The sequence below is a fragment of the Amblyomma mixtum genome, chromosome 3 (assembly GCF_055824585.1).
Source record: "Amblyomma mixtum isolate Tamu chromosome 3, ASM5582458v1, whole genome shotgun sequence".
Lineage (NCBI taxonomy): Eukaryota > Metazoa > Arthropoda > Arachnida > Ixodida > Ixodidae > Amblyomma > Amblyomma mixtum.
In genome coordinates, this window is record NC_143014.1 from 137,075,916 (window position 1) to 137,083,157 (window position 7,242).

At 51.0% G+C, this 7,242-nt stretch overlaps 1 long non-coding RNA gene across 1 annotated transcript; it reads right to left on the bottom strand.

The window, feature by feature from the left end:
- Positions 1-1,727: 1,727 nt before the first annotated feature.
- Positions 1,728-3,046, bottom strand: LOC149352133 (uncharacterized). The gene is made up of 2 exons (XR_016289519.1): positions 2,506-3,046; positions 1,728-1,857 (listed from the first exon to the last, which is right to left on the bottom strand). It is a non-coding gene; the product is annotated as an uncharacterized LOC149352133 (long non-coding RNA).
- Between the last annotated feature and the right edge of the window lie 4,196 nt (positions 3,047-7,242).

A 7,242-nucleotide genomic window follows, 5' to 3' on the forward strand; every position in this document is an offset into this window, starting at 1 on the left:
AGTACAAATAAATTAGTAGAACAAGCGATTAGAACAGTGACTACCACGAATCAAGCGAGCAGGGGGAGAAAGTTGGAACCGAAAGCAGCTGTAGCAGACGACTTTCCTGACTTTCCCAAATTTAATTCCCATGACCTCACTCATTATACCCAGATTATACCCGCAACAACCCGGGCGTGCGCATGCGCCTCGCGTAGAAAGGTTGACGCACCATGTTTTGTGCATGGTTGGCGCTTATTTCGAAGACTGAACCAATTTCCTGAGAGGAAGCACCGCCCCCTAACACAGCGGCGGATTTTCTTCCGCATCTCGTGGCGGTGCGGGAGCAAACCCGCAAACCTAAAGACCCCACATACGTCAGTTGAGCAGTGGGAGGCACAGATGGCCAGCGTAATACCTTAAGCTTATTGGAGGGCCAGCAGGATCGCTGGGCGGCATGGGCGTCCGGAGGGGGGGGGGGGGGGGGGGGGGGGGGGGCAAGGGGGGGGGCGGCTGCACCCCCCTGGAAAATCACTCCCTCGAACCGTGAGTGATGGCCGCACGCCAGGGGCCGTGGTGGGCTCAGCCAAAAGGGTAAAAGCAGCCCCGCTTCCACGCTTTGGGTCACATCTGCGAAATGCCGCGTCCGGGCACGCGTCTTGTGCCGTTTTCAAACCACGCCATCGTTAGCTCTGTTGAAGGCCGACCTGTTGCAGACATACAGCGGCACCGGCGAGCATGTGTTTCAAGCCGTCTTGAAATGGGTGCCTGTTTCTTTGATCTCTAGACAGATAGCGACACGGAGGCAGACAGTGCACAGTGCATCTTGTTTTCGCCTTCGTTATGCCGGCCACCGATGAATTCTTCAGGAGGGAAAGACAAATCAGCCGTGTCCACCCCCGCTTTGTCGGGCTGCTCATGGGCAAGCGGGCGATCAGTTGGCGCCGCCGCCGCTCGCTGTGCCTCCGATCCACGGGAGAGCGCAGTGCGGTAGAAGCGCCGCTATCAGAATCTTCGGCAAAGGAGATTAGCATCTTTTGTTCACGGCGACGCAGTCTCCAGAGGCGCCCCCACACCAGCGTCCCTTGCGTCTTCTCCGAAAACCAGCGCCTTTGGTCAACGCAGCCCGATGGCGCCTGCCTGGCTCGCCTGTCACCTCTGGCTGGGCCTGAAATGACAACAGCGCCCGTGTACTGTGCGAGGTCAGTGCCCGGTAAAGAGACCCAGGTGGTCGACATTATCCGGAGCTCTGTACTACTCCGTTCCTCATAACCTGAGTCGTTTTGGGGCTCTGAACCCCATAAAAACACACAAAACAAATTTTCCTACCGGAGTGGCGAGTGTCCCTTCCCCTTGGAAGTCGCACGGAAGTAAGCCCTTGCACGTGTGCGCGCCTCTGTATTTGTGCTTCGGTGTTTTTAGTGGCCGTTTGTCAACGAAGCTGAGAACAACCAAGACAGTGGACGAGAAAACTACGAGCGGCGAGCAGTGTGCGTGCCCCAAGCAACCACCGATATCCTTCGGACGGCCGACAGAGGTCTATTTCGGATGTTCTGTACGTCCGCTGAACATCCGCAAACAGCCGGTAGACGTCCGTCGGCCATCCGAAAGGTGGCCAAAGGTATACGGTTCGCCCGCCGACGGACGTCCAGTTGAGTACGTCCATTGGCGGATCTTTCTCGAATATTCGCATATATGGTGCATGCGTGCTTTTTTCACTCCGCGCAATGCAATAAAACCAAAAACAATTTGATGCATAGCACGCATATTTTATTGTGGTTGATGATACATCAGCAGAGCAATGGGTTACATTCGGAAAATTTCTTAAATGTGACAAGCTTGGGACACACATCCGTAATCTTCCCACCCACAGGATTTCTGAAATAAAAAAGAACGCGGCAAACATCAGTCATGTGAAACAAATGGCACAATGCAGTAGCCCAAGTAAAAACATTGGAACCAATTAATAGAAGTGTTTAATGCTGCAAGTATAACAGACAATGCACTTTAACAAACACCTCAATAAATATAAGGCAATAACAGCTCTCACTTTTCCACACCATATTTGACAATGTATCTGTTCTTTATTTATTTTCATGGGCCTTAGGGCACTAACCTGCGCAGCACTGTACGCGACTGTGCACAGAAAGCCGCAAAGCTTCCGTTGCGAACCACTGCGACCTCACGTGCTTCCTATGGTCTGCCTTTCGCGCGTTGTCACTCTTTATCAACGCCTCCTTTAGGCGTTGCTCTTTATATAGGCACAGTGAACATAGCGATGCCTTAAAAATTAACAAGATGGGGAAACACTCTGTCCCGCAACTTTGAAGAGGAGTGGGAATTAGTCGCGCGAGTTGAGGGCTCCCGCAGCTGTGTGATGTAGGCTCCCGAAAGTGTGAGAACAGCACACACTTGTGGAAGCCATCTCCTCGCGCTTACTGCTCCCACTGTCCTGTGAACGAATGTTATATGAGCATGCTGCATTGTCCTAGAAGCAAAGTTCCAAGAAGTGTACTGGATACATACCTTCGTAGGCAATCACATGTGCACTAAGCCTTCTTTACACCAAGGTCGACGCAGTACGGGATTCTGGTGTTCCAGAAGAGCTTCAGGCGCTTATCGTATCTCTCGAATTGCTTAAATACAACTTTCGTCCACAGACCGAACAAAGCCACATTTTATAATAACAGAGCTATAAAGATCTGCGCGACAACACTACGCGACATAACAACAGCGCCACGGAGCCGTACTGATGGATTGGATTGGTCTGACCGCGAACTGACATCTATGATGATGGTGATAGCAGAATGCAAATGAGTTTTGATGCTTACGAATGGTTTCAATGGCAAGTTTAGCTAGCAAAACAGTGGACATGTCGCGCAACTCCTCTAATTTGGAGAAGTTTTATAAATATAAAACTAGTCATTGAGTTCTTGCAAAATTCTGCAACACCTGCTTCTCCACTTAGATAAATTTAGCTCGTTGGCGGCTCTTGCACTGCAGGTAGGAGTGGAATCGTACCAATTTACAAACGTATTCGCGTCAAGCCCTCCAACTGATGCAAATAAAACAGTATACATACACGAAAGACTCGAATTTTCTGTGAAATAAAACACGTCCATACTCATGGCCTGGGAAAATACTCGACCTTACATCCTTCGGACGTCCACCTCGTCTCTCATGCGGATATACAAAAGTGGACACTGTCCGTACGTCCGGCGGATGTACGAATACGGATATCCGAAATCGGATTGTGTTCGTACGTCCGATGGACGTCCCATCTCGGCAAAGGACGTTCGGATCTAGCTCGTACGTCCGACGGATATCTGTGGTTGCTTGGGGCGGTTGCTCGACTGTGCGGATGCGCGAGCAAGATGGAGCGAGGTGTATGAAGCTGCGAGCGTGCATTTATCTTGTAAATAAGTTTTCGTTGTATGTATAGACATCTTTTGTTTTCAACGTACGCGTTCAACCGTTTCTCCAATCAATGTGTGTGACGAGTGTACACCGAGAGCGTGTAATGAAGCACAGAAATGAATTTATCACCCGTGTAATCACGCAATTCGCCCAGAAAAATCCGTGGAGTCTACAGTTGCTGTTCAAGGAAGACTGACTGAGTGACTGTAGTTGCGTGTTTGTGACCATATTGTGCTGTGTGCTGGTCATCAATCCGGGTGAGTCGAGAACCAGTATGCAGCAATACTGAGCACTCTTCTCCACGAAGTGACAGTATATTTTTGGATTTTTTATTAATTTTAATTGTTTCTTCGTTGATAAACTGCAATGTATCTCTCCTAGCCACACTTTAATTTGCTGTTTGTAATTTTTATTTCATGTGTGTATTTCACTTATTTTTTATTTATATATAAATAAATAAATTCATACCGCAAATAGTGCCTTTTTGCTACGAACATGCCCCCCCCCCCCCCCCTCCGGCGCCAACAACCAATGGGCCCACCCCCTGCAAAAAATTCTGCGGACGCCCTTGCTGGGCGGCCAAGCTATATAGGCTAGCTGTGGAGTCCTGGAATGAGGAATACACCAACCAATTAAGCTCAAGAGAAGCCCTACCATATATATGGTCCTAAGAAAGTTTATTTTCTTTCTCTCTCTGGCGCTGCTCGGGGTTCGCACGCACCGCTCCAAATATGTTCCTTCTGCCCGGAACCGACAACCTCTGGGGCGCTCGTGCGGACACGAGGGACATGTCTCTCGGAGTGTGCCGATGAGTTCGCTTCATTCGTCAAGGGCCCCGCTGGTGGCCAGGAATAACCGATACTTTCGATTTTAATCCTTCATCTTGCGATTGCTTCGCGCTGTGCTAAATCGACATTGTTCGGCAGCTTCGAATATTTTAACGCGATAGCGTTAAGCAGCCCGTGTCGCAGAAAAGCTGGCGTCGTCATATCGGCGTCCTTCGTTGACCATGAGCGAAAAATCTACGAAAAAATCCCCAGAGAATTGCAATTAACCTACGTCACTGGCGTACGTGTTCACAACCTGCCACCAGATTATATCGTTGCGGCGTCGTAGACGCTATTAAGAAATGAGCAATAACAGGCGAAATTCTAGAGGCCCGTGTACTGTAGTGCACTTCAAAGAATCACAGATGGTAGAAATTTCCGGAGCCCTCCACTACGGCGTCCCTCACAGCCTGAGTCGCTTTGGGACCACCGTAAACAATAAACAAATTAACAGTTCGTTTCACGGACATGAAATGAGAGCAAGATTCGCCGCAGTGAACAAAAATTCCACGCACTGCACAGTGAAGAAAAAGTCGGCAGAGACAATTAAGACTGCTCACGCGTGAGAAGGCGTATAAGCCCGCCCGCTCACTTGCAACGCAGTCACCGCGCGCTGCGGCGTGATGTAATATGCCACGCAACTGGCAATTGTACCTACACATACGTGGCTATACGTGGCCGCTGACCCCCTCCCCACCAGATGCCGCATCAGGTTTCATTCGGATGCGCCGCCCTCCTGCATGAGGTCATCAACTTTACATAGAACCCTGGGAGTCCTAACTCATATATCACTCCTGGCGCAGTGCTGCAGCGATTGAGCGGTGCGCCACTGCCCTGCGATGGCAGGTGATGCCATCGGTGAGATTTGTGCGATCCAGGTTGCTCTTTCTGAGCAACCTCTCGCGTCCAATCATTAATTTAACCGTCACCTGCCAGGTTGCATGAGGACGCATCTTAAAAATTTTTGTAAGCTTCGCCTTTAGGAGTGGAACGCAACGCAACAGCGTGTTGCAGCGCTGCCAGGGAGTCGACGGAACGCTCATCGCCCGTTCGGCGCGACGCGGGCCCGTTGGACAAATCAAATTTTTTTTAGGAAAGGAAATGACGCAGTAACAGACTCACTTAAGTGAGTATCTTCTGTTACTTAAGTGAGTCTGTGAGGTAATTATCTTGGTGGACACCCGAACCGCGCATGATACGATTTTTTTTACGCAGCCCCCATTATAGGTCGCCGGTTCGAATCCCTGCTGCGAGCAAGGCTCTAACATAACTAGTAAGTTTCTGCTGCACGAAACGCTGAATCGTATGACACTAACCGGAACATTCTACAGCAATTTTTACGCAGCCACCGATTATTTCCGACACGCGGTGCCGACTACTACGCCGACGGCTTTTCGACCGAACAAGCTGTATACGCTGACGCGTAAAACTCGTATCGCCGCAGTGCACAAGGGCTAGGGCGGCCGGCTGAGCCAGTTCAGTTGGGCCTACCAAGCTACCATAAACCATAGACTACTATAAACCAAGCTTTCCGTAGAAAAAATATGAAGGTTACGCAACAGCACTATAACAGTACAGTGCTTTTGTTTATGGGTGTTTAACGTCCCAAAGCGACTCAGGCTATGAGGGACGTAGTAGTGGAGGGCTCCGGAAATTTCAGTATACGAGCCTCTAGCATTTCGCCTCCAACGAAATGCGACCGCCGTGGCTGGGATTCGAACCTGCGTCTTCGCGATCGGGTCAGCAGCCGAGCGCCATAACCACTGAGCCACTGCGGCGGCATACTTCCAATACGCTGGGTAGGGTGTGAGAGGTGGTGGTGTAACACTTTATTCAAACAGGCCCTGGGCCAAGGTGACGAGGGCGCGCTGCAGTTTCAGATCTAGGGAGGCGAGCCAGATGGGCCACGGTGGGGGTGGGGGGAAAGGATAGGCGGGCGACTGGAAGGCTGAGTGGCACTGTGTAAGGCAGTGTTCTATGTCTGCATACGTGGACAGTTTGGGCACTGAGGTGTGGAAGCGTACCGGTAAATAAAGTTTGGCTTGTGTATGTAAGAGATTAAACTGTATTCGGTGAAGAATGCGAGCTTCACGGATCGATAAGGATATATCGGTGACGGTGCGGCAAAATTTTTGCTGCGTGTAGTGTTTGTCGACAGTGAGTTCGTAAGCCCTGACCGCCTGCGTACCATGGGCTCGTCCATGGGATTCCCGACGCCCGGTGTACCGCAGGCAGCTGCATGGTGAGCCAGCTCATTGCCGGGAATGCCCATGTGACTGCAGGGATCCACCGAAGGGTCACCGGTCGTGGGCTCAATGCTGTGAGGGCAGCAGTTAAGGCCGATCGAGTAGAGAAGGGGAGGGCTCTTTCGTGGAAGGCGCTGCCTGCGCAGGGGCGGGGGTTAGCGTGGCAGATGGCATCGGCGATCCCGTGTAGTTCTAGGGCGAGAGTGGATGGTGGGGAGGTGTATGGACCGGTTGTGTGAGTGCTGGTTCTAGAGAGGAAAGGTGGAAGAAGGCTGCTGTAGAGCCAGCGGTTTTCATGAGACAGGCGGCCATCGCCGCAGCGTCCAAGGGTGGTTTGTGGTTGTATGCGTATGCTTGGGAAGGTTCTTGAGAGTTGTGTATGTGATTTTGTCTGCGCCGGGGGCAGAGTGTACGTGCGAGTGTCAAGTTCTGTGTGCGTGAAGGGAACGCCAATTGTGCGGGAGGGGCTGGGCCATGATATGGTGAGTTTAAAGAGGATTGTGAGCACGGGAAATAAAGTTGTTGGAGGTTAGTGAAAACTTCGGTTGAGGCGTTCGAGAGTGGGTGCGGGTTGCGGTCCTAGAAGGGAACGGAGAAGGTGCCAGGATGATTTTTGGTGTGAAGTTCCGTCTAAGGGGTCCCATGTTCGTGTCCAGTGTTCGGAGTCGAGTCTAGATAATGTCGTTGCGGAGTGCTTGCATTTTGTCGCGGAGCTGTGTGTTGTGTTGCTAATGCGTGTTGGAGACGTATTCTTCGCTTCCAAAATTGTAGGA